The 23,561-nt window shown below is 41.1% G+C and overlaps 1 protein-coding gene across 11 annotated transcripts in view; it reads left to right on the top strand.

The window, feature by feature from the left end:
• TBCK (TBC1 domain containing kinase) overlaps positions 1 to 23,561 on the top strand; it is a 187,895-nt gene that overhangs the window by 131,440 nt on the left and 32,894 nt on the right. The window lies entirely within an intron of this gene.

Below are 23,561 nucleotides of genomic sequence, written 5' to 3'. Positions count from 1 at the left end.
ACCTCAGTTCTGAGCTGACAAAATTTGAACCTGTATGGTAAACCCAGTGAATTTTCTAGTGTTTTTCATTGAATTAGAAGCAGAGATTAATAGAAATACACAGATACTGTGCTTTAGTGGCTCCTAGGATGGCTGCCACTTGTTTTTGGTCCCAGCTAGGAAAAGATGTGGAGTCCTGTATTAACCCTCTCACTGCTGCAGTAACTATTGCCTGAAAACTGTGGCTTGTGCCTAAAGCTGGCTTAGAGCAAGTGAGCTGCATGCATATAATCTGTAGTATCTTGATGAGACTGGTAACATGGAAAAAGCACTTTATTTTTTACAGAAACATATAAAGATCTACTTACAGTAAAAAAAAAAAAAAAAAGTACCAGACTTGCTACTGCCCTTTCAAGAGTCTGGGGCCTAGCCTTATTGATATCCTGCCACACTAGGAAGTTCCTGCTCCCTCAGACTTTCCTGAGACGCCACACTTCCTAGACACTTCCTACTTCCAGTAGGATTTATGTCACAGTTGGCCATGACGACTTTTTTTTAACATTGTACATTTCAAAAACAAGATGCATATTTTATGTGGGGGCATATGGTATGCAAGAAAATACAGCAGCCTATACTACTGACCAGCTACATGTCTTTGACTAGACTTTTCTTTCCTTTCAGTTAATATACCTGTAAAATAAGATGCTTTCTTACTTCTCAGAACCGATGCCAGATTTCAAGTAACTTTGCTTAAAGTTGTTTGACATCCTTGGATGAAAGGCACTATAAAGTACCATTGTCATTTTAAACCAAGGGTCACCGTTCTATCCACTTACTCAACCACTTATTTTAGTAAGATCTACTACCTTGGAAACTTGCCTCTAGTCTTCAATAATAGGACTGGTGTCTAATCTTCAGTGTACAGCATAATCAGTACTTGGTTTCAGAAAATGGCACTGTGTACTTGCTTGTAAGAGAGAACTCTTGAAAGCAACTTCCGCATGCCTGTCTAAACTGTGTCCCTGAACCAGTGGAACAAACACGTTCTTGCTACATCATTTGTCTCTTCATTAGTTTGGCTCCAGTGTGATAGTGATGGGGGGGGCACTTTTGCAGGTTCAGTGTTTAGAAGGGGAAAAGAAGGAAAAGAAATTTAAAAATCAAGTACATGATTTAAAATTTTAAAAAAATAAAGTTCAGGTTTTATTTTAAGATGGTTATGACACTTTTTAAAATATCAGGTATTCAATGGATTTAGTTCTAAATACTAACTGGCTATCTCTTCCTTGTGTGTCCTTATTTTTCCTTTAAGGTGCTTGAGTTTGTCTCTTGAGTGGTTTTTATTGACTACATAAATATTTGCTTAGTATGTATCAGCACATTACAGTGCTTTGGTTACTAATAAAAATGAGAAGTATTTGCCCCTGGGTACATACTTGTCTCCCCAAAGCAGCAGCTAGTAAAATAAAACCTATTTTAATGCATTTTATTCTCAGCATTAGTTAACTTTCTTTTTACTACCACTTATTTGCAGCTGCATTAATTGGCTCAGGAACATCCTCTCTAGACCTCCCAAATGTGTTGCTTGCACTTTTATTCTTTCATCCATGAAGTGTTTTACTGCTGAGCCAGAATCTGGAGGAGGAGTGAAACATGTCCATCAATAGTATGCAGTACTAGTAGCTTCAAGCAAAAGGAAAGCCTTTTAAATTGAGTTGTGGTGTTGCTAAGAATAACAATGTGATGCTAACTTTCCAATTTTCACTTTGACTAAAGAATTTTAATTTAGAGCTTGTTCAAATTAAGGATACTTGTTCATGATGATACTGCAACCTCTGTCCTCAGTTGACCTTCCCAAATCTCCTGTTTATGGTATAAGTTTCACCCAAACTCTCACCCAAGCTTTCAGTTCCTGGAAATAACCCCCAAGGCTAGGTACAGACATTCAAAAAGCTTAAAGCAGTATCAATCTAAGGTGCACGGTTTTCCATAAGCAGCAAAGTTTAGATCAGTAGCAAACAGAAAACACATCCCCTCTTTGGTGGGGGGCAAATTTAAGACCAGGTTTCACCAGTTACATGTGCCAAACTTCTGTTCTGCTACAGGTATAGACTGGTTTCCAGTCACTTATGCTGGTAAAAATATAATGTTTGTACCTGGCCCAAATGTCCTGTTTCCTGGACGAGTTGGAATTCACCTGTACATTTAAACTATTAATCTCTCTGCTACCCTAAACCAATTGCTAAGTTTGCATTCCTGTAATTTTTCACCCCCTTCCAGTGTTCACCGAACAGAAGTCTCACCATACTTTTGTCTCCTGGCCCTCACGGTACTCAATTTCTAGGAGTTGTCCATTTGGAAACATTGCTGCTTTCTATTGATTAAACAGTCACCAAAATCTAACTACCATCCTGAGGGTGTGGAAACAGTTACTCTGCTTTAAGGGGTAGAAGACTTGTATCAAATTCAGTTGAATATCAAGTAACTTTTTTATCTCCACTCCTGACCTTATTGCTAATCTGCCATAATTTACCCCTTGTTTTATTTAGGGTAGCCATTTCTGTTATCATAGTCTATCTTAGGAGTCACCTTCCTCAGGTGGGTGCAAGGAAAATGGTTGAGAGACTGGTGGTAGTGCCTGATCCTCAACTCCATCATCAGCACAAGGGGGGGTTCATATCTGTTCCAGTAGGACAAAAGGGATTTCCACAAATGCCTAAATTCATTCAGCCAGTTCTGTGCCACTCTCCCTTCTCTCTAGGGTCGGGAGTTATCAAGGACAGACTAAAGAAAGGTACCCTGGAGGAGCCGGAAGCTTCTAATGAGCACAGTACTGGAAGCCCCGAAAGAAGCTGTTTTGATATGGAAGCACAAGAATAGCCAGAAACCAATGTGGCTTTTCAAGGAGCTTCTAAAATGCCTTAAATGCAAAAAGAAAGCATACAGGCAATGGAAAGATGGACAAGTCACCAGGGAAGCATACCAGGATATAGCAAGAAATGGAGAGACAGTATCAGGAAGACAAAGGTAAAAAACTTCCCTGGTAAAGAAAGTTAAATATAGCAAGAAAAGCTTCTGTAAATATGTAGGCCAGAAAAGAAAGACAGAGGAAGCTGTGGATCTACAGTAAAAGAGCTAGGGTCAACTCTTAACAGAAGATGCAAGGAAGGCAGCTACTTGACTACTTGGCTACTCTGCCTCAGTTTTCACAAAATAATTAGGCTGTAACCAGACAGCTAATAAAGATTATCCGGATAAGTAAAGAGACAAGCTGAGGGATGAGATAACAGAAGAAACGGTCAAAGAGATTTTGATAGGTCTGAATGAATTGAGATTAGCAAGACCTGATGAACTTCATCCCAGGGTACTGAAGGACCTGGCAAAGGAGACTTCAGAGTCCTTGATAATAATATTTATGAAATGGGCAAAGTTTCATAAACGAGCATTGGAAAGGGCCAACATAGTAAAAAAACAAAAACTGCAACAAAACCTGGGGAGCTATAGATTTGTTAGCCTCACCTTGATACCTGAGGAGTTACTGGAACGTATCAAAAGAAAGTCCATTTGCAAGCATCTGGTGAAGGAAAGACTGATCCCAAACAGCCAGCATGGGTTTACCAAGAACAAATTGTGCCAAACAAACTTGATTTCTTTCTTTGAAATGGTAAGTAGTTGCATAGGTGAAGGGAATGCTATGTATATATAGTGTATCTGGACTTCAGAAAAGCTTTTGACAGAGTCCCTCATGACCTTCTCATAAACAAACCGGAGGAATGTGAGCTAGACAAAATTTCTGTAAGGTGGATAGAGAACTGGCTCAGCTGGCAAGGATGATTATAAATGGATCCATGCTGGAATGACGAGGTATTGAGTGGAGTCCCACAGGAGTCTGTCCTTGGCCCAGTGTTGTTCACTATGCTTATTAAGGATTTGGATTCTGAAACAGAGAGAACTCCTTGAGCAAATTTGTAGATGACACAATACTAGGAAGAATTGCAAACACACTGGAGGTCAGAAGTGCATTTCAGAAGGATCTTGACAGATTGGAGATCTGGAACAGAGCTAACAGAATAAAGTTCAGGGCTGACAAATGCAAGCTGCTGCACCTCAGGAAGAATAATCAAAAACAGAAATAGAAAATGGCTAGATGGCAGCACTATAGAGAAGGATCTAGGAATCGGTGGATCACAGACTCCATCCGAGTGCATTGACACATCTGCACAGAATGTAAATGTGGTTTTGCCTGCATTGTTAGGTCTAAGACATGAGAGATGATAGTGCTCCTTGGCATTGGTTAGGTCTCATCTCGAGTACTGTCTGCAGTTGGGCTCCATATTTTAAAAAGGACATGGAGAAGTGAAAGACGTTTCAGAAACAGGCAGCAAAAATTGATAAAGGGCTTGGAAGGCAAGCCTTAAGAAGAGAGGCTGAAAGAAATAGATATGTTCAGCTTGTGAAAAAGGTGTTTGAGATGGAACATAAGTCTTCAAGTGGTCTGCCATTAAAAAAAAAAAGGGAATACACCTTTTCTCTCTTGCTACGGAGAGCAGGGTGCGGGCCAGTGGTCTGAAGTTGCAGCAAAGTAGGTTTAGACTCAATATCAGGAGAAAAACTTTTTCACTGTTTAGAGCAATGAGACCGTGGAATAGACTGACTAAGGAAGTTGTAGAGTCTCCATTTGTTAGAGGTGTTCAAGAAGAGGTTGAATAAGTATTGATCAGGGATAATCTAGGAGTAATTACTAGGCCTGTGCAAAGCAGCTAGTATTTGCTTCAGATTTGGCCGATTTGGGGAACAGATTCGATTTGGTGATTCAGATTACTGTCCTGAATTGATTTGGCTGAATCTGATTCAGATATTCGGCCGCTGCTGAATCTCCTAATTAAACCGGTCCCATCCCCCACCCGCTCTTCTAGCCCTGTCCATGGCTGCCTCCCTTGACCCCAGCGTCCTGGCTCTTTTTTTTTTTTTAAAGCCCCACACTCTCTGGCTCCTGCCAGGGGGGTGGGGGGTAATCCTCACTGACCCCCCACCGCCCCACACTGCATGGGGGGGGCTCTGCCACAAGTCCCCAGAAGCCCCAATGGCTGCTGCAGCAGCTGGTGAGTATGAGGCTTTTTTTCTTTTCTTTTTTTTCTTAAGAGTCAGGATGCTGGGGCCAGGCAGGGCACCAGCTCCCTGTGGTGGCGAGCAGGGACTGCCCAAATCTTTAAAGTTCTCCAAATTGATTCGGACCTTTTTATTGGTCTCCTGATTCAGTTCGGATTCAGCAATTCGGCTGCTGAATCAGGCCAGATCTCCTCCAAATCAAATCAGCACCCGAAGCTTCGCATGGCCCTAGTAATTATGCTTATGCTACACTACAGGTATTTTACATGCTTCTGGATTTTGCTGCTTGCTACCTGGGGCCTGGAAGGATGTTTTTCCCCTTCCTGTTGCTACACAACTGGGAGGAGAGAATGGGAAGGGGATGCTTGTCATTTTCAGAACAAGTGGTTGTTGACTATAGCCAAGTCTGGAGATTTTGACTGGAGTGTGCTAATGTTCTTACTGGAACTAAAGCCTAGGAATTCCTGGTTGAATGTCTTTGCACTTTCACTCAGTCAGACCAATCACCACATTTGGGGTCAGGAAGGAATTTTGACCCATGCTCAGTTTGGTACAAACTGGAGGGGGGCGGTTTGCCTTCCTCTGTAGCAGAGGGCATGTCCCTCTTCCTTGGATCTCTCAAGTATATTTGAACCCTTGCAGAAGCAGGACGCTGATCACTGTTGTTCCCCTACTTCACCTGTGGCATATTAGGGTGCTAAGCCTTATAGTTGTGTGTCACAACCCAAAGGGTGTGATTTTTGTTTTTGTGTGCTTCGGCACTGCTAAATTGTTCCCGCTAAATTACAGCTTCTTTGCACGGTGGAGTTTTCTGCTGCAAAAGAGAACCCCGGTGCAAGGGAGAATTTCCCGCCAATTTGAAGCTTTCTTTATTGGCTTGCTAGCCGTATAAGAGGTTTGAGTGGTTTCCGCCCAAGTTGGAGGACTCCACGAACAAGGGAGGAGGAGACTTCACGCTGTGTGAAGATCTCTAAGCGCTGCGGATCCTTATGGACCCAGTGCATTTCAAGCAGGCAACGGAGGTCTGATCAACCTCTAGCCTCTCCCCGTCGCCGAGTGCAATCCAGACGTATCCCTTCCTGCGCGCAAGAGAACCGAACCCACGGAGCCTAGCAAACTTCGTGTGAGCCCTTATGACCGGCCTCAGAGCTCTCCTACCCAGGTTCGAGTCCTGCAGGTTTATCTTCCCGTCGCCGGAAACCCGTTGCGACGTACCCTCGTATTTTTCATCTTCCTGTCGCCGAAAACCCTTTGCAACGTACCCTCGTGCCCTGCAGGTTCGAGTTTTGTTTTCTGTCTGTAACCGCAACTCAAGCAAGTTTTCCAGCCTGCACCACTGCCATCTCGGTGTAAGTAAACAATCTTTAAAACTACCGACACACGTTTGTGCCTAATTCCAGCTCGACGGCCTTCCCTCTCCGACCCGGCGTGCCCGGGCTGCTGGCCACAGCCCGCGTGCAGCACGGAAAAGGGCTCGGGTCGCTCCCGGCCCGCACATTGTGCAACAGGATTGAAGTGTAGTTTTACTAATAAGCTATACAAAGATTCGTATGGGATGGTTTGGATAGGGATGATCCTGCTACAGACAAGATGTTGGACTAGATCACCTTCAGAGATTCCCTCAAGCACTACTTTTCCATAATTCTATAAATTTGGAAGAGGTGAAACAGGAGAAGCACTCAAATGATCTTTGCCCCGATAGTCTACCTCAGCACAATTTTTAGCCTGATCTAGCATCATTCCCCTACTCCCACTACACTACCCTCATCCCCACTGCAGAAACGGAAAAAAAAATCAGGTGTCCCTCAGGTCCTGCACCAAGTACAGCTCAACCAGACACTAAAATTTACACTCAAGGGTTAGAGTTTATCATTAACAGACTCCCTATACCTAATATCTGTCTCTGGGAAATTCATTTTTGCTGGTTTCCTTTTTATTCTGTTTTCTTAATAATACTGTATTAGCTGCCCACAGAAGTATTACCCTTGAGCTGTAGAGTTTTTAGGAGGGGTTTGTGGGGGGAGAATTAATATATCAGTTGCTTAGAATCCTAACTTTGTAGGAGTGTGAATGCTGGCTAAACAAAAAGAATGCAACAGTGAACAGGAATGTGGCTTCTAGGTTAGTTCTGTTAGTCTTGCTTTCTGACATACAAGGTCTATGCACATTCAAATAAGTGAACCAACCCTGACAACCCCCATTGTGGATTGTCATTAGAGATTATACTTAATCAAGCTTCCAGCCACTGAGCAACCCTAGTCACTGTTGATTTGTGAAGCATTTAATTGTAATTTGCTGAGAACTGACTGGTCACATCATAATGACCCTTCCTTGTTTCCAGTTGCTAAAATTAATTAAAATAATCCAAATATGAATAAATGCCTTCTTAATGTTACCTTTGCAGGGGAAGCCATTATTGTTCAGCACAGATAACATGACCAGAAATAAAGTGAAGTGGTCAAATGGGGAGGCAGTGATTCCCAATATCTGCAACATTTGGCCATTTCATAAATATGAATAGGCACCTACTAAGTCAATGGTATTACTTCCACACCATTGCTCTCTAAGACACTTTCTTAAAGAACTCAGTTTTCATGTGGCTATCAAAGAACTGTTGCAGGATCCTTTAGATGAGTGACTGGGACTACGGCCACAAGTACCAAAACATTGTATTGCTAACCTCTGTTTATTTCATAAGAGGATACATAACTGTTGAAATGTAGCAAGTATTGAGTTTCAGTTCAACTTTGCAGTCACTGAAGCACTGTAAAGACTAAATTAGCCAGAAAAGGCCTTGTGGACCTGTGTTGACACTAACATTTTAAAAATATAAATGTAATTATAGTGGTTTCAGAGGGTTTGCCCTACAAAAGATAAGGCATTCAGTTGGCCTTAAATATAGTATGTTAGGAAATAACCAAATGTTAATCTTAAAGTTATGGTTGTTTGTCAAAATCTAATCTAACTAGCAATTATTTGAATTACAATAAATTGAATGTAAACTGACTTGTTAGAATCTGCTGCATTTTCTCCTTCATAGGGCAGATGTAAAGAGTAGGCTTTAATGTAATGGTTGTTTAGCCTAAACTTTGGTAGTTTGACAGATTCTTCCTTAGATCATATATAGCAAATGTAAACCTGTTTTCTGTACTGACTTGCCACTTATAAGGTTCTTCAAAATATGATTGGCCTTGGTCAAAGTTAGCAATGAATTACTGCAGTCACAAGTTCTGTGTTTCTGCTTTACCCTCAGGCTCAGATTCTTTATCCATTAATTGTCTAAACAATTCCTCTTTGCATAACTTTTCAATTACCCCTGCTTTGGACTTTGAAGCTGTGTATTGTAGACACTTAACCTCTCTGACCTCCTTCAATTAGAATTCCGTGACTGATTTATGAACAAACTTTTATATGCTTGCACCTATAAAAGTAAAGAAGTAAAAAAATAAAAAATAAAGGCAAAGAAGTGATTGTACCAATTATGCCAGTCAGGTTCATCTTCATCTAGAATATTTATTCTTCTGTGAATGTTCTAAGACTTCTCTTTGTAGTATTAAAACCAGATGATCCAGATGGAAGAAAATACCTTTTTTCTATCATTCTAAGACTCCCTCTCCACTTACGAGGTAGTCATGCCTTAAGTTATGACCCAGCTACATGTTCAACCAATTAATGGCATGATAAAACAAGCAATAAGCTACAGAGTTATTCCCCCCAAAATGTATAATCATGTTGTAGCTTGTTATAATCATGTCATCAGTTGAACATATGTCCAAGTACTCCTCTGTGGCTGGGAGCCCCATCAACTGAGAGGTTCCCAGACACAAGGGTGCCCCACCCTATGCCAGCCCTGCAGCTGACAAGGCTTGCAATGGTGGCAACATTATCAGCTGTGGACTGCACAGTGGGGGGGATGCTGCCGCCCACCCCCTCCCACCCTCAGCAAGCCACATGGGGCAGTGACTTCAGCTGCAGGGCTTTCAATGGCAGCAGTGGGAAAAGCACTGCTACCACTGCGAGGCGCTGGGCTTCCAGCAACAGCAGTGTTTGCCCCATGCTGCCCCTGCTGCAAGCATCACACCTCACAAGGCTCAAAGCGGTGGCTGCGTTCTTCCCACTGCTGCCGCTCAGAACCCTACAGTGACATGGGCTTTAGGGCTCACATCAGGGGCAGCGTGGGGAACACTGTTCCTGATGTGAGCACTGCCAAGCTTCATCAGCTGCAAGGTTCACAGCACTGGCGATTAAGGTGCAGTGGGATCTAATGCACAATCCCACAATCGCACCTCCTGCCATGTACGTGTGGCCTGGCAGGAGGCACAATTGTGGTGATCACATGTTAAATCCCATTGCGCCTTTACCTCCACATGTAGAAGGGCCCTAAAGGTATTTTTTTCTCCCCTTTTTCTTTTGGAGCTGAAAAGACTTTTGGTTTAGGTTCTTGGTCAGATCCCTTCCTGTTAAAATATTGGAAGCACTTGCACTAAAAAAGCACAGCTGGTAACCAGGATACTGGAAAATGAATGAGACACCTAATTTTGTTCTCTCTGGAACTGGAATTCATTATAGGAGCAGGAGTAATGAAGGATCAGGCCCTTAATAAAATATCAAATGTAATGAAGCACAGCAAAGGAAAGTTGATGGCAAATATTAAATGAACTGACACAAGGATTTATCATGGTAGTGTTGATTGAGAGTTTTCCATGTGGTATTCCCTGTGGGGAAAATGGAGCTGTATAATTTGGCTGTAGCTGGTTATCACAGTGTCACTGCCACACATGCAGCACAAGAAAGCATAGTATTCAGATATTAAAACAAATAATGATGAGCTTTTCATAGCTCAGAATGTCTCTAATCAGTAAAGTATGTGTCCATCCTGATCAATTACAATGATGGTCACTTGTTTGGTTTCACCTATAAGCTCCAGAAAGCAATAGAACAGTTTTTCCACCAGTACTGGGTTGGGTTGGGTTGGGTTGGGTTGGGTTTGGTGGGGGGTGATAAAGTGACTGTTATTAGGTGAGCTGTTTCCCACCCGTTGGCCAAAAGCTAAACTAATTCATTTGTGTCTCCAGTTGATGGCTTGTATACATCTCAGTGCACACAACTACAGCTGGAGCAAGATCCTGTAGTACTGTTAACTGGGCACAAGAAGAAAGGAAGACTCTCTTGTCTCCCTTAGCAAACTGACAGTGAGCTTGTTTTCATGTTGCATCTTCTAATCCCCTCACTCTGAAGATGTCTATGTAGTTGTCTGTCTCTTACTCTCTCTGCTTTTGCAATGATAAATACTACTTGTTTATCTATTGAGTTCAGGATTTATTAGGAAGAAAAGGTATTAGAGGCTACTTTCCTGAGTTCAAAGTAATTTGATAATTTATAAGCCATAGTCCTTTGAATACCTGTAATGGAACATATTCCCCATTCCAGGATGTTTAATTAATAACATGATTTTTTTAATATATTCCCAATGCTTTGTACACAGAGAGGTACACTTTATTTCAAGGGATTCTCGGTCCACAGTTCTGAACAACAACTGATGAGATAGTTGAAAAATAGCATAACTTTTATGTGAAATGTTTAATTTTAAAGAATGTTTTTAAGAACACGAGGGTTATACAAGGAAGGATGCCCATGGGTGAAAATAGTATATTTTGAGCCCACTGAATGTTCCAGTTTTGGATCCTGCTGCCTAGTGGAAGACTTTTAGCCAGCCCTGTGTTTCCATTTCACAGTTGAGCATTGATTCTGGCTACCTCTGTAAGAGACAAGTGGAAATGGGTCTCTGTCAGCTATGTATGTGCACAGTGTGGTTTGCTGAGTGTGACATCCTAATTTCGTACTTCATTAAAGCAGCCATATTTTTATCATCAAAATAGTTTTTTGTGCCTAAAAAAAGGAAGATGAAAAGAGCATGTTTTTAGTTTTTCATTGTAGTGTGAGTATTCACTGAATAATTAGCATTCCCACAGTGAGCATGCTAAAATATACCGTAAGAATGAACTGGTTATAGAATGTTATCAGCTTTGCTTTGCTTCTCATGAGCAAAGTTTGGACCTGGTCTGTCTGGAATAATTTTCTGTTTTCCTTTGGGCTTCTTCTGGGAGCCCTTCTGGGAGCTTGCCAGAAACAATGTTTTCTAAGCAAAATATAGCAAAAGAAATAGTCTATGTAATGCACAGACCCTGTAGCATCGTGTGTCCAGCCCAATTCCCCACCTCTCTGCATTTGAGTCAGTTGAGTCATTTCCTTTTTGGGGTAACATCAAGAGCACAGAAGATACAATTGTTCTGTTCTCAATTGCTATCCCTGGTACGACAGCTGCCCCCTTGCAACTGGGAGCAGTAGTTCCAGAGCCGTGTTTAGCCCCTCTACTCCCAGGATGGAGCACCCACTCACTGCCAGGTAGAATCTTTCCAGAACTTAGTCTTTGGTTAAATGTATACAGAATTTTTGCAGGGGTGACGAAAGGTGTGCCCTTAACACTGTTGTCATATTTAAAGTCCTTGCTGTGACGCTTGAAACCATGAGAATTTTACAGTAAAACAACTGTAAGAATTTACCACGGGCAGAACGAGATTTTTCTCTCTGATCCTTCTGAAAAATGCCTTAACTTCAGTTGGAATTTTACAAAAAAAGTCCTCAACATCCACCAGGAAAAAACATCAGACTTAATTGTTGAAGTTTACTTAACAAGAAGTTGAAAAATATTGTCAAGTGAAAAGTGATCAATTGATATCCTAGTGCTGATGTGTTGGAATCAGATGCCTGTAATCGAGCTAAACCAGCAATCATTAATTATTTGTTGATAAGTATACAGATCCTTAATTGATACTGTCCTTAACTTTGTGCATTCAGTTGCTTGCTTTGCTTGACTGAAATGAGTTCAATCAGTTTTCTATATCTTCCTTTTTTTTATTTATTTATAAAGGGAATTCTGTGAGAGAGAACTATCACTTCTATGGTTCTGCTTCCCTGGTAGCCTTCTTCAAACAGTAGTAGATCTGAGGTTAGGTGCGTTAGGACTGTACCAACAAAACTCAATCTGAGCAGATCCAGAAACCTGGCCCCAAGTATCAGCAGGTTACATTCCTAATAAATGAATTTGATTGTCCTCTTAATGTAATAAACTTATTCCTGCGGTCACCAGTGTAGAATAAAATCAAACCCTGAAAGAAGAAGCTGTATTTTTCTTGTCCCCCTTATCTGGCAAGAGTACCAGTTGGGCTAGGGACAAATTACACACAAACTGATATAAGTGATTGGAAACCGGTTCAGTCTGTAACACACCTGAAGTTCAGTGCGCATAAACTGCTTTCAAAATGGCCCAAACCGGTTTAAGATAAACCTGATGGATGTTGTATCAGACTTAACTGATTTAGGTTAAATCGGTTTATTAAAATTCTGTCTCAGATCCCTCTCCAGATTCAAATTACCTCTCAGTCCCCCCGCATCCCAGGGTGCTTTGAACCTTACCCACAAGCCCCCCATTGCAGGGTGGGTGAGCTAGCCTTGGCCCAAGCTGTATACTCCAGCTGACCATAGAGGTGTGCTCTAGTGTCCCCCCAGCTTCTAGCCTGGGCAGCTGCAGGCATGTGGCTGCATTTCCAGAAAAAAAGTCAGTGTTTACTCACTTGCTTATCAGTTCAACCTACGCATCTTAGACTAAGCTGCAAAGATTGAATCGATTCATCCTCGGGCTTTTTGACTGTCTGTACTTAGCCCTAAATTTCAGATCTCAGTGTATGTAACTCAGGGGACAGTGTCAGAAGAGAGAATCCTGCTTTATATTTCTTCTACTTTCCTTATTCCAGGATGAGTTTGCACTGAAAGTTGTTTGAAAAATCTTTTGTGTTTTGGGTCCTGACCATTCAAAATGTTTGTAAAGGTGTTTAGTTTTATGCATGCAAATAATCCCACTGCTAAAGGGATTACGTGTGTAAATATTTGCAAGTTTCAAGCCCTAGTTTGTAAACTGAGCATAGATGTTATAAAAAGTCAGAGGATAATTATGGAACCCACAGATGTAGTTTTGGAAATGTTTTCTTGACTAAACACCCCTCAAAACTTCCAGAATCTTGTGGAAGATAACTGGAACCCAACTGCTTAATAAAAACAATTCAGGTACCCCTCCCACCCTGAGATTTGTATTAAGACACTGTTTACGTAGCCCATAACCAATGTATTATGTCCTCTCAACAGACCCTACCTTCGTATATAATTAATAGACTTTCCAACGCTGGGCTGATATTGCTAATACTTAGAAAGCATTGATACATTTGAACTTCATTAAGAATTCCTAATGATTTTTCTTCCTGCCAAACAGAAAATTATTGTTGGGGAAGGAGGACTATGTTCAGTCTACCAAAGGGAGCAGGGGAGGAGGTTAAGTGGCGCATAAATATTTCTAAATCTCCCATTTAGCCAAAAGAATTGAACTACATATTACTTTAAGTGCTATAAACATTTGTCTCCTAAAGCTCAGTAACATAATTTGCTACCAGGTCCAATTAATGTTTCCAAAGGAAATTGAGACTGAAATAAATTAGTCCATAGTGAAAAAGTACCAGAAGCTCTTGAAGCTATCACTTCATTTCAGTCTCTTCACTTGCACCATTTCCCTCTGAGCTGCTTCATGTTAAACAGTGCTGTGTGTGTTTAAGGCACAGCTAGACTGCGCTAAGCTTGATAATTTAAAATGGTTTCCCACAGTAGGGAAGAGAGGTATTTAACCTCTGTACTGAGCCAGAGAAGTAGCAGCTAATGAGACTTTGAAGCGTGCCCACACAATAGCATGGAGTGGAGAATTTTTCTTTCTGCTGTGCTAAATCAACTTAATCATACGTTATTCCAGGTAGGAAAAGATGGGTTTGCTTAATAATGAGCAGCCTTGCCAAAACAGAACTCATTTATGTTTTTGCAGATTTTGCAAAAGTGTGTGTGTGTGTGTGTGTGTGTGTGTGTTATGGTACTTAGCATGTTAGGAGAGCCAAGCATGTTGGATTGAATATGAATGCCTCGCTCTCTCTGACTTACCTTTAACAACTGATATTTTCCCTTTGTCCTCTTTCCCAGGAATCCTTTTCTTCTCATCGTGACTAGAATAGTATTCTTTTCTTCATGTGTCCTTCATTCAGCCAGTAATAATGGATTTTTCTCCAGCAGTGTTGCGTCAGCAAAGCCTTTCTCATTACCAGGATTCACTACCTGTGTAGTAGTTGGAGTCCTTTGGATTGTAAACAGCAACAAGAAGTTCTCATGAGATTAAATATATAGGTAGTAACTGCCCTCCACAATCAGGTTGGTAAGGCAGTATTCAATGTCCAAGTATTTGTTACAGTTTTTTGAAAAGCACTTTTTGGAAACTTAAAATCCATAAAACTACTACTCTGTCTCTGTTCAGATCCTCTCTTTAACTTGCCTTGCATGTGATGTGCCCTTGTCTTCCCTGCTTACCTGCAAGTTATAGGGCAGGGGTGGGCAAGATTCAGATCTGGCCCATGAGCTGATTGGATCTGGCCCGCAGGGTGGTACTCGCCAATTAACTGTATCTGGCCCAGCTGGCAGTTGCCCATGCTGTGCTTCACATGGGACCAAGTCCTGCCCACTCCCAACTGGGGCAACGTGTGCTGCATTCCCAGCCTCCCCAACTGAAGGGCCCCAGTCCCAGCCAGCAAGCACAGCTTCTGGGCAGGGCTGCTGCTGCTGCTGCCACCCAGGAAACTGCTGGGCTCCCCCAACCCTCCAGTAACTCCTCCTCCTGTCCCTACTGCAGCACTCCACGCAGCAGGTAGGGAGGAGAAACTGCAGCAATGAGGGGGTGGGCTCTGCCAGCAGCTCACTTTGCTCCTGCTTCTGTATGGCTGGGCAGGGGAGCACATGGATGGAGTTAAGAAGCTGGGCTGCTCACACAGACCCACCAGGCATGGGACAGGAAGCAGCAGCAAGAGCCAGCGTGAGCTTGGCATTTAGACTTAATTGCCCTTCAGAGCAGGAGCTGTCATGAGCAAGTTGGGCAGAATGGTCTCTCTTGTGGAACACACCCACTTTCTAAGAAATTGGAAATGTGGCAGTAATTATCTTTTCATCCTTAGAGGAATAATTATCATATTTTCTAGTATTGACATTGCTTTAATAGGAGGCTAAAATGCCTTCTAAAAGAAAAATATTTTTGAGCATTTCCTTTTTCATGGGATAAGATACAGTCAAATTCAGGGGTCTGGGAGAGCTACCTTCAATCTACTTAAAGCAGCCCTTTCTCCTGGACAAAACACTAAATAGAGGAGCTATTATCTGATGGCCTAAATGTAGGTCCAGCAGAATCAGAAAAAAGATTATTTTTTATATAAATGTGTATCTTCATGTGAATGCTGTGATGCAATACCAATAAGAGATTAAAGCCTAATGGAAAACTAGATGGAGGTAGTGACTTTTGTGTAGCCTACCAATGCTGGGGCTCTTTAATCTTTTGGAAGCTCAGCTTCTAATTTCAGAATGCTTAAATAGCTTTAATTCCTAGCATTAAAAAAATTAAAATTCCTAATGCCTATTTCTTTTTATTAAGAGCAGTAAATGCAGAAGGTTTAGTAATTCCCAGCCTTGTATAAAAGTTAATGGGGTGAAAAAGAACAAGTGCTCTATCGGTAAAGAATTTAGAGTGTAGTCAGGGAGCTCATGGATGAGAGTGGGCTAACTCTTGCTGAAATAAATCTTCTAAAGCAGGCTGCCTGTTTTAAGCAGCCTTCCTGTTCAGGAAGCTGATTTTCAGCAGTGTTCAGCAGATTTTTGGAACTGATGTCTAAAATGAGATTCCATCGTTGAAGTTAGACCAGAGGAAAATGAAAGTTGAAGTTTTATGTCCTCTGACAAGGAGCAGACTTGAAAGGCCTTTTTCTAAAGACAAAAGGAGGAGAAGCAATGACTAACAAGAGTTTTACAGACCAGAAAGTACTGTATGTTCAGTATCAAGACCCGAGTGAGGCATAATTTGGGGAGGGAGGCACATCTCTAATCCTTATTTTTCTAAACAGTTCAGTTCATCCTTGGATTTGAATGTACTTCTCTGTAAGCAGTTTATGACATTTAAATTTATCTCTTATAGTATCTGTAAATCACAATAGTATGCACATTAACTAGGTTATTAGTGCAGATCTGAGAAGTCTGCTGAGGGCCTCTTATTCACACGTCTTACTAGTGCTCCTGGAGGATGGATCTTAATTTTACTTTTCTTTTAAAGTAATTATGGAGTCTTTCTAGTATACAAGACAGTAAATGGGTCATAGCAGAAAGAAGAAAGTTGCAAATGCCTTTTATATGCTACTTAAGCTTTAATTGTTTCAACATTTTGGGGTTTTTTTGTTTCTACCCGCCCTCCCCCCCCCGTCCTGATTTCTTGGACTTGTCCTCTCAGCAGCCATCTTATAATGAGCCTTACTGTTCTTGGAGCTTCAATTCATGGGCTAGTGACTACTTGATAATGCTTTAAAGAGAGCTTTTCTGATTCAGCAAAATACCCCAGCATGAATCTTAACATTGAGCATATGACTCCTGTTAAAGCAATAAGTAATCCTTTGATTTAATCTTACACATACTTCCTTTTTCTTAACTGGCAGCTATTTAACATTCACAATTTAATTGTGAATTTGTAATTGCATTTTAACTAGGCTGCCACCAGACTTCATAATATAAAGTAGATCTAAGGCACATAGAGGCATTATGGTAATACCACTAATAATAACTGGGAGAACTTTAGCTGAAGACAAAACATTGCTATTGTCATAGCAAATAATGGAAGTCTTGCAATAGTATTTAAGGAGAAGGAGCTATGCCATGAAGATTGTTAGTTGGATATATAAAAGCAAACTTGAAAGGGTCCCTATGCAGACTTTCAAATTCATGATCATTGATGTTTGAAGCTAAAGCTCTCAATGTTTGGCTTCTCTCTTGCAACTAAATTGCTCACGGAAAGAACATAAAAGAGTGCACTGAAATCTCTTCAGTGGGTTGAAGCTCAAAAAGAAATCCAATAAAAACTTGGTCATAGTACTAGAGAAGGGTATAGGAGTATCACCAGGGTGTACAGAGAGAAAGTTGGGAATACCAAGGAACTATTTGAGATGCACCTGGCAAGGGATATAAGAGAATAAAAAGGGATTCTACAAATATTTCAGGAGGAAGACCAAAGAAACCATAGGTCCATTACAGAATGCAGAAGGCAGTTTAGTTGCTCGTGATTTGAAGAAAGCTGAAGTGTTTAATGCTTTTTTGCTTCAAGCTTCATAAATGAGGGCAGCTACCTGATAATGAATGCAATTGGCAGCAAAGATAGGGAAGCAGACAAACAGCTTAGAAGAATGGGCTAGGAATTACATAGAGAAACAGGATGCTTTCAGTTTGGCAGGGCTGGATGGGATGAACCCTACAGTGCTGAGGTAATTTCAAAGGCATTGGCTGTCCTCTTTGAGAACTCATGGAGGTCAGGTGACATAGAGAACAGCAAATATAGTGCCCACTTTTAAGAAAGGGAAGAAGGAGGTTCTGGGAATCTACAGACCAGTCAGCTTGACCTTGATACCTGGAAAGAATTTCTGGTCCTCAAGGAATCTATAGTGAAGCACCTAAAGGAGATCAAAGTGAACAGAAACAGCCAGTATAGATTCTTCAAGAACAAATCATGTCTGACCAACCTGATTTCTTTCAATGATAAAATGACAGGCTCTGTAGATGGGAGGGAGAGCAGTGTATGTGTTATACCTTCACTTTAGCAAGGTTTCTAACACAGTCTCCCACAACATTCTCAATAACAAGTTAAGGAAATGTAGGCTAGATGAGAGTACTGTTACATGGGTACATAACTGGTTGGTTTGTGGTGCTCAGTAAGTAGTCATCTGTGGCTCATTGTCTAGCTAGGAGGAGGTATCGTGTGGGGTTCCCCGAGAGTCTGTCCTGGATTTGATATTGTTCAACATCTTCATTAAATATTTGGATGATGGGATGGAGTGCACACTTTAGAAAATTGATGGATGATACCAAGCTGGGTGAAATTGAAGACACTCAGGTGGGTAGGCCAATCAATCCAGTCATTCTGGATCCTAGGAAAAATGAATCAAATCAGTCAATCAAATGAAATATGATAAGAACACGTGCAAAATCCTGCACTTGGGGCAGAATAGTTCTGTTGACAAATTCAGACTGGGAAGTGAGTGGCTAAACTGAAGTACTACAGAGAAGGATCTGGTGGTCGCAAGAGTTACCATAGGCTGAATATGAGTCATAGTTTACTCTTGTTACCAAAAAAAAAAAAAAAAGCCAACCGTGTCCTGGATTGTGTTAACAAGAGTGTTGCTTGCAAATCAGATTTGGGCCCCACCTTTCAAGAAGAGTGTAGACAGTTTGGAAGAAATCTAGCACAGAGTGGCAAAAATGATTAGATGCCTGGGAAGGAAGACTTACAGGGAAAGTCTGAAAGGCCTAGGGTTATTTGGTCTGAAGAAAAGAAGACTGAAGAGGGATTTGATAAGTCTTTAAATACCTGAAGGGTGATGATAGAGAGGATGGAGATGGGCTTTTCTCTATAGCGGTAGGCTCCAGAAATAGGAGCAATGGCATCAAGAGACAGCGAAGGGAATTAGGGTGTAAATTAGAAGGAACTTTCTGACCTTAAGGGTCAAAACGGCAAGGGAGGAGGTTACATGAAGAAATTGTAGAATCTCCATCCTTGGAAATTTTCAAGAGCAGGTCGGCCAGACGCTTGGCTGTGATCACCTAGTCAGGAATGATCCTGCATTCAGCAGCAGGATGGACTAAAGGACCTTGTGAGGTTCTTTCCAGCCCTAATTTCCTATGATGTTACCTCCTTAAAATTGTTCTGCCCCAATGTTAAGTGGTCTTTGTCTGTTTTAACTCTAAATGAAAACTTCAATCATGAAATGAGAGGGGACAAAAACAGGAGTGAAAATGGTAAAATTGAACAATTGAGAAATCTAAATGAAATTGAATGAAAAGCAAATCAAAGTTGTAGTGTATTGCAAAATTACAAAATCCTAGAGAAAAGTAGAAGTGATTAAAGAAGCCTATATAGTCAAATAGTGCAACTAGGAATTGGCTGAGGAGAAGCTGAATAAGCCTGGTTGCCTGAGTCAGAACTTTCCAAACTCAGTTGCTAAAGCTAGTTGAACACGTGTACAGGACTCCTCTCCTCATTTTTTTTATTAGAAAGTCCCTATAATGATCTTCCCACATGAATGTGCAATAATGAAGACATTAGATAGAGCTGATTAAAGACCAGTATAGATAGTGAAAAAGGCCATTTTACATATGGGTGATAGAAATATTACTTTTTAAAGCATGTTCTCATTAGGACAAGCTTTGGAGGAAGGAAGGAAATGACTAATAAAAATCGTTTCAGAGGAAGGAATTGTTTCAGCACTTCTATTTCCTTCAAAGCTATGGGTGGATTAAAGGCGACACCTTTTATATACAAACCTTATGTGCTAGAGTATAGGCTTTTGATACAGTACTAGCAGTAACTGGGCATGCTAGATCAAAAAGGAAGAGAAGGTATAATAAATATGATTTGTCAACTTTACAGATGAATATTTCCATCTTGATTTTGTTTTAGTTGGATTGAAATTGCCTTGGTGATTAATCAAAAATGAGTCTCTTACAGATAGTACACTTACTGCCTCTCTATTTTTGGGGACAGCAAATGTATCTATCTTAACCACTTAATTGGCCATTATGATTTATACTAGAAAAGTTTGAAGATGGCATATTTATTTGTGTGCACATTAATGCTTTCCCCGTTGCATTGATTTTGTGTGGCGAATTAAGCAAAGTAAAAGTGGGATGTGGTAGTTTAAAGACTCTTGAATGCAAACATGCATGGGGACCAAGTAAAGACTGCTTGCACAAGCTCTTCTAGCATGTCCTACTTAATGGCAGCTTACACGCATAAAAAGTCCCCACAAAACAATGCTTTACTTTAAACTTCACATGCTCCCATGCTGAGCCCAGTGCATGCCCAGAAGAGGCATTGTTTTAGTTTGACCAAGCTCACCCAATGTCTATATAGATCAAGTGCTTCAACAGGGCTTTTTTGGCACGTTTATCTAAGAGCTGATTGAATTAGATCTAGATAAAAATGCTAAAAAGCCCCTTTGAGGCACTCAATCCATACAGTTGCTGAGGAGCTGGGTTGAACTAATGCGCTATATCTTCCGGTAATGCACAGGATTTTTTTTCACATCTGTCAGCAGCCTAACTGTCTAATTTTACAACTTAAAACATTATTTTAAAGTAGTTTTGTATGTAATTTTAAATAAAAGTGTTTGTTTGTTTTTAAATGGTTATATAAAGCTATCCAATTTCTATGCTCCCATTGTACCTCATTCTCTGGATTTGAACTTTGAACCTTCAGCACCGCGGCAGACTCATCCCTTCCCAGTTGAGTTATAGCGCTACTTTTGGAAAATGCTGTTGTCTCATGGAGGGAGGGTGAATTACTTCAGCCCAGCAAGTGCGCACACATGTTCTCCAGTCTCCTTCCTCCCTCATCACTTTTCTGGGCGGTAAGAGTTTCTGCTTTATATTGTTCCCAGAGGTGGGCTTCTGATATAATGTTCTGTATCTGAATGTTATCCAAAGAGCTCCACCTTGGTCTTTATCTCTTCCCCTTCAACCCACCAATTCCTTCAAACTTCTTTTAAGACTAAACTATATGATGAAAAAATGATTTGGACAGTGTGTTCCCAACTGTACTATATTTTCAAAAAGGATCTTATTTTGAGTATTTATGAGTTTTAGTTAAATAATTAGTGCATTAGTTAGAAAGCAGATGTCTTTGCTATCATAAACAATTGCATGCTGTACTGTTCTAAATAGAGGAGGAAATTCCCTGTTGTGGCTACAGGGTGACAGAGTTGTGGTGACAGAGTTCAAAATTACTTCATCCTGAAGATCATAAAACCCAGCAGACACATTAGTTTGATTGGTTAAGTATCTTCCCTTTACTGTAGTAGATACTGCCTATAATTTAGAGTTCTTCGATATCCTGTTTCATAGCATAGGGTATATATGGAGGCTGCACATAGGTTGATTAAGGTCTGTTTTCAAAGATATACCATGTCATACCACAACCAAGTCTTTGTTTTGTACAGCTGAATTTTACCTTTGAACATCTTCTGGAAGGTCTTTTGGTTGCTGTTTTGATTATCAATCTTGGAAAATGTTGTGCTAATTTGCTATTTTGCAAGCCATGTCTTCAGACCAACCAGAATAAGTCACTAGAAACAGCTGTGCACTCAAAAGTTTTATAAACAACTTTTGCCCCTGTTGGTCTTGAGCACAACAGTTGCACAAAGCCAAATTCAGCCCCAGTATTAGTAGGCAAATCTCCACTACAGGGATAAACTTAGAGTACAGTGAGCTCAATGGTGCCAACCTGCATGCTTGGCTAATTCATTGGAATATTATGCAGACCAGCTCCCTATGAATTTCAGTACTAGCCAGACACAGCAGTTGTTGTGGGGAGAGAGAAGAAGTCATACGATCTCAAAAGAGTATATTAAAGCATAATTCAGTGGTGCATTAAGCCATCTCAAACTATGACCTGCGTTTTAGTGTGGGGGAAAAATGTTTTCTTAGATATGGGTTCTCTGAAAAGTTAAGAGTAACAGCACTTGAAACGGAAGTGTCAACACTTCTCCATAGAGACCTATTATCCACAGAAGATTTGCTGTGTGAGGAATGCTTGGTGGTGAAAATAATCTTAACTCATGCCAGTTCAGTCCTGTGCAGAGGTGATGTTACAGATGTTGTGTGTGAAGAAATCCCCCCTCTCTCTGCCTCTCACTTGGATCATTCCAGGTGGATCTGTCTCTCTCACTATCTTTTTGGTTCAGGCTGGTCAATCAGGTGAACTGACCAGATAAATTCCTGAGGGGAGGGGGGAACACACTCTCCTGATGGCAGACATTTTGAAAGCAACAAGCAACATGCTTCCAGGCTGCTGTCTGGATGACTTCCTATAAGTAAAGACTTGGAAACTAGACAGGAGTTAGGATTTATGTCTAGGCCAGACATGTTTTTAAAAGGATGATTATGTCCAAGACTGTATAAGACTGTGATTGATTATGTTTGCTCAAAGTATATTCTGACTTTCTTGTTCTACCCTCCTTCCCTCTCTTCCTCACCCCCCCACTCCCGGCCCCCCATCAATAGAAGTATCAGGTTACAGCATGCCTTTACGTGGTACTGTGGAGACAGAGAGGTGAGCCTTTTTGCTCCCAGATTGGACAGTGGAGCTTGTCTGTTTTATGTTCCTCCAGTCCTACCTGAGGTTTGTGCTTCGGGTGCTTTGGGATGAATGAGGCACCCAGAAATATTACCTGTGGGCAGGCAACCCCAAGGTTTTCAGGATCTGTGTGCCTCAGGCTGCACAGAGCCCTAACAGAGACCAGTGCCTGGGTGGTGGCAGCGTTACCCCAGGCTTGCAGGTGTTCTTTGGGAAGCAGGACAGCCAGCTGTAGGCTCCCCGGGGGAGACTTCTGCAGCAAGGTTTTTGGGCCTGGCACAGTGAGGAAGGTGGCTCTGCTTGGTAGCAACCCCTACTATGCCTCCACAACATGCACCATTCTGTTAATTTAGATCCTTAGCTGTCTCACCATCTACTGCTAGATCAGCTGGAATTTTCAAGCTAGCAATCCTCAGATTTTTTACACAGTCTGAAGTTCTTTCGACTTGGGGAGGCATGTTTCACTTTTCCTTCATGCTTTTTCTGGTGGGATGGAGCGGATTGAGTGAGGCTAGCTCTTCTGCATTGAAGAGACCTTGTAATATCATTCATTTAAAAAAAAACACAAAACCTAATACTACAATTATAAGTAATATTTTATTGAAAACATTCCACCAGGCTTCATCTTTGGAAGATCATAGAAAAATAGGGCTGGAAGAAACCTCATGAGGATATCTAGTCCAACCCCATGCTCAAGGCAGGATCAGCCCTATATAAGCTATTCTGGACAAATGTTTGTCTAACCTGCAGTTAACAGCTTCTAAGACTGGAGATTCCCTGACCTTTTTAAGTAATCTATTCAGTGCTTAATTAGCTTCATAGTGAGGGCGTTCTTCCTAATATCCAACCTTTTTGGTCTTGATTTAAAACCATTACTCCTTGTCCTATCCTCTGCAGACAAGGAAACAAGTGCGTCACCACCCTCTTTATACTACCCTTCAGGTATTTGAAGACTGTCATTAAATCCCTCCCTCAGTCTTGTCTTCTGCAGATGATAACAAGCCCAGTTTTTCTGACCTTTTCTCATAAGTCATGTTTCTAATCCTTTGTACACTTTTGCTCTCTTCTGAACTCTCTAATTTGAACACAATTTTCTTGAAGCATGGTTCTCAAAATTGGACATAGAACTCCAGGTGAGGCCTCACTGGTGCCAAATAGATGGGAAGGATTGAATTATTTA

This window comes from Alligator sinensis, unplaced genomic scaffold (genome assembly GCF_000455745.1).
Source record: "Alligator sinensis unplaced genomic scaffold, ASM45574v1 scaffold1092_1, whole genome shotgun sequence".
Classification (NCBI taxonomy): domain Eukaryota; kingdom Metazoa; phylum Chordata; order Crocodylia; family Alligatoridae; genus Alligator; species Alligator sinensis.
This window is presented reverse-complemented; position numbering and strand designations above follow the sequence as displayed.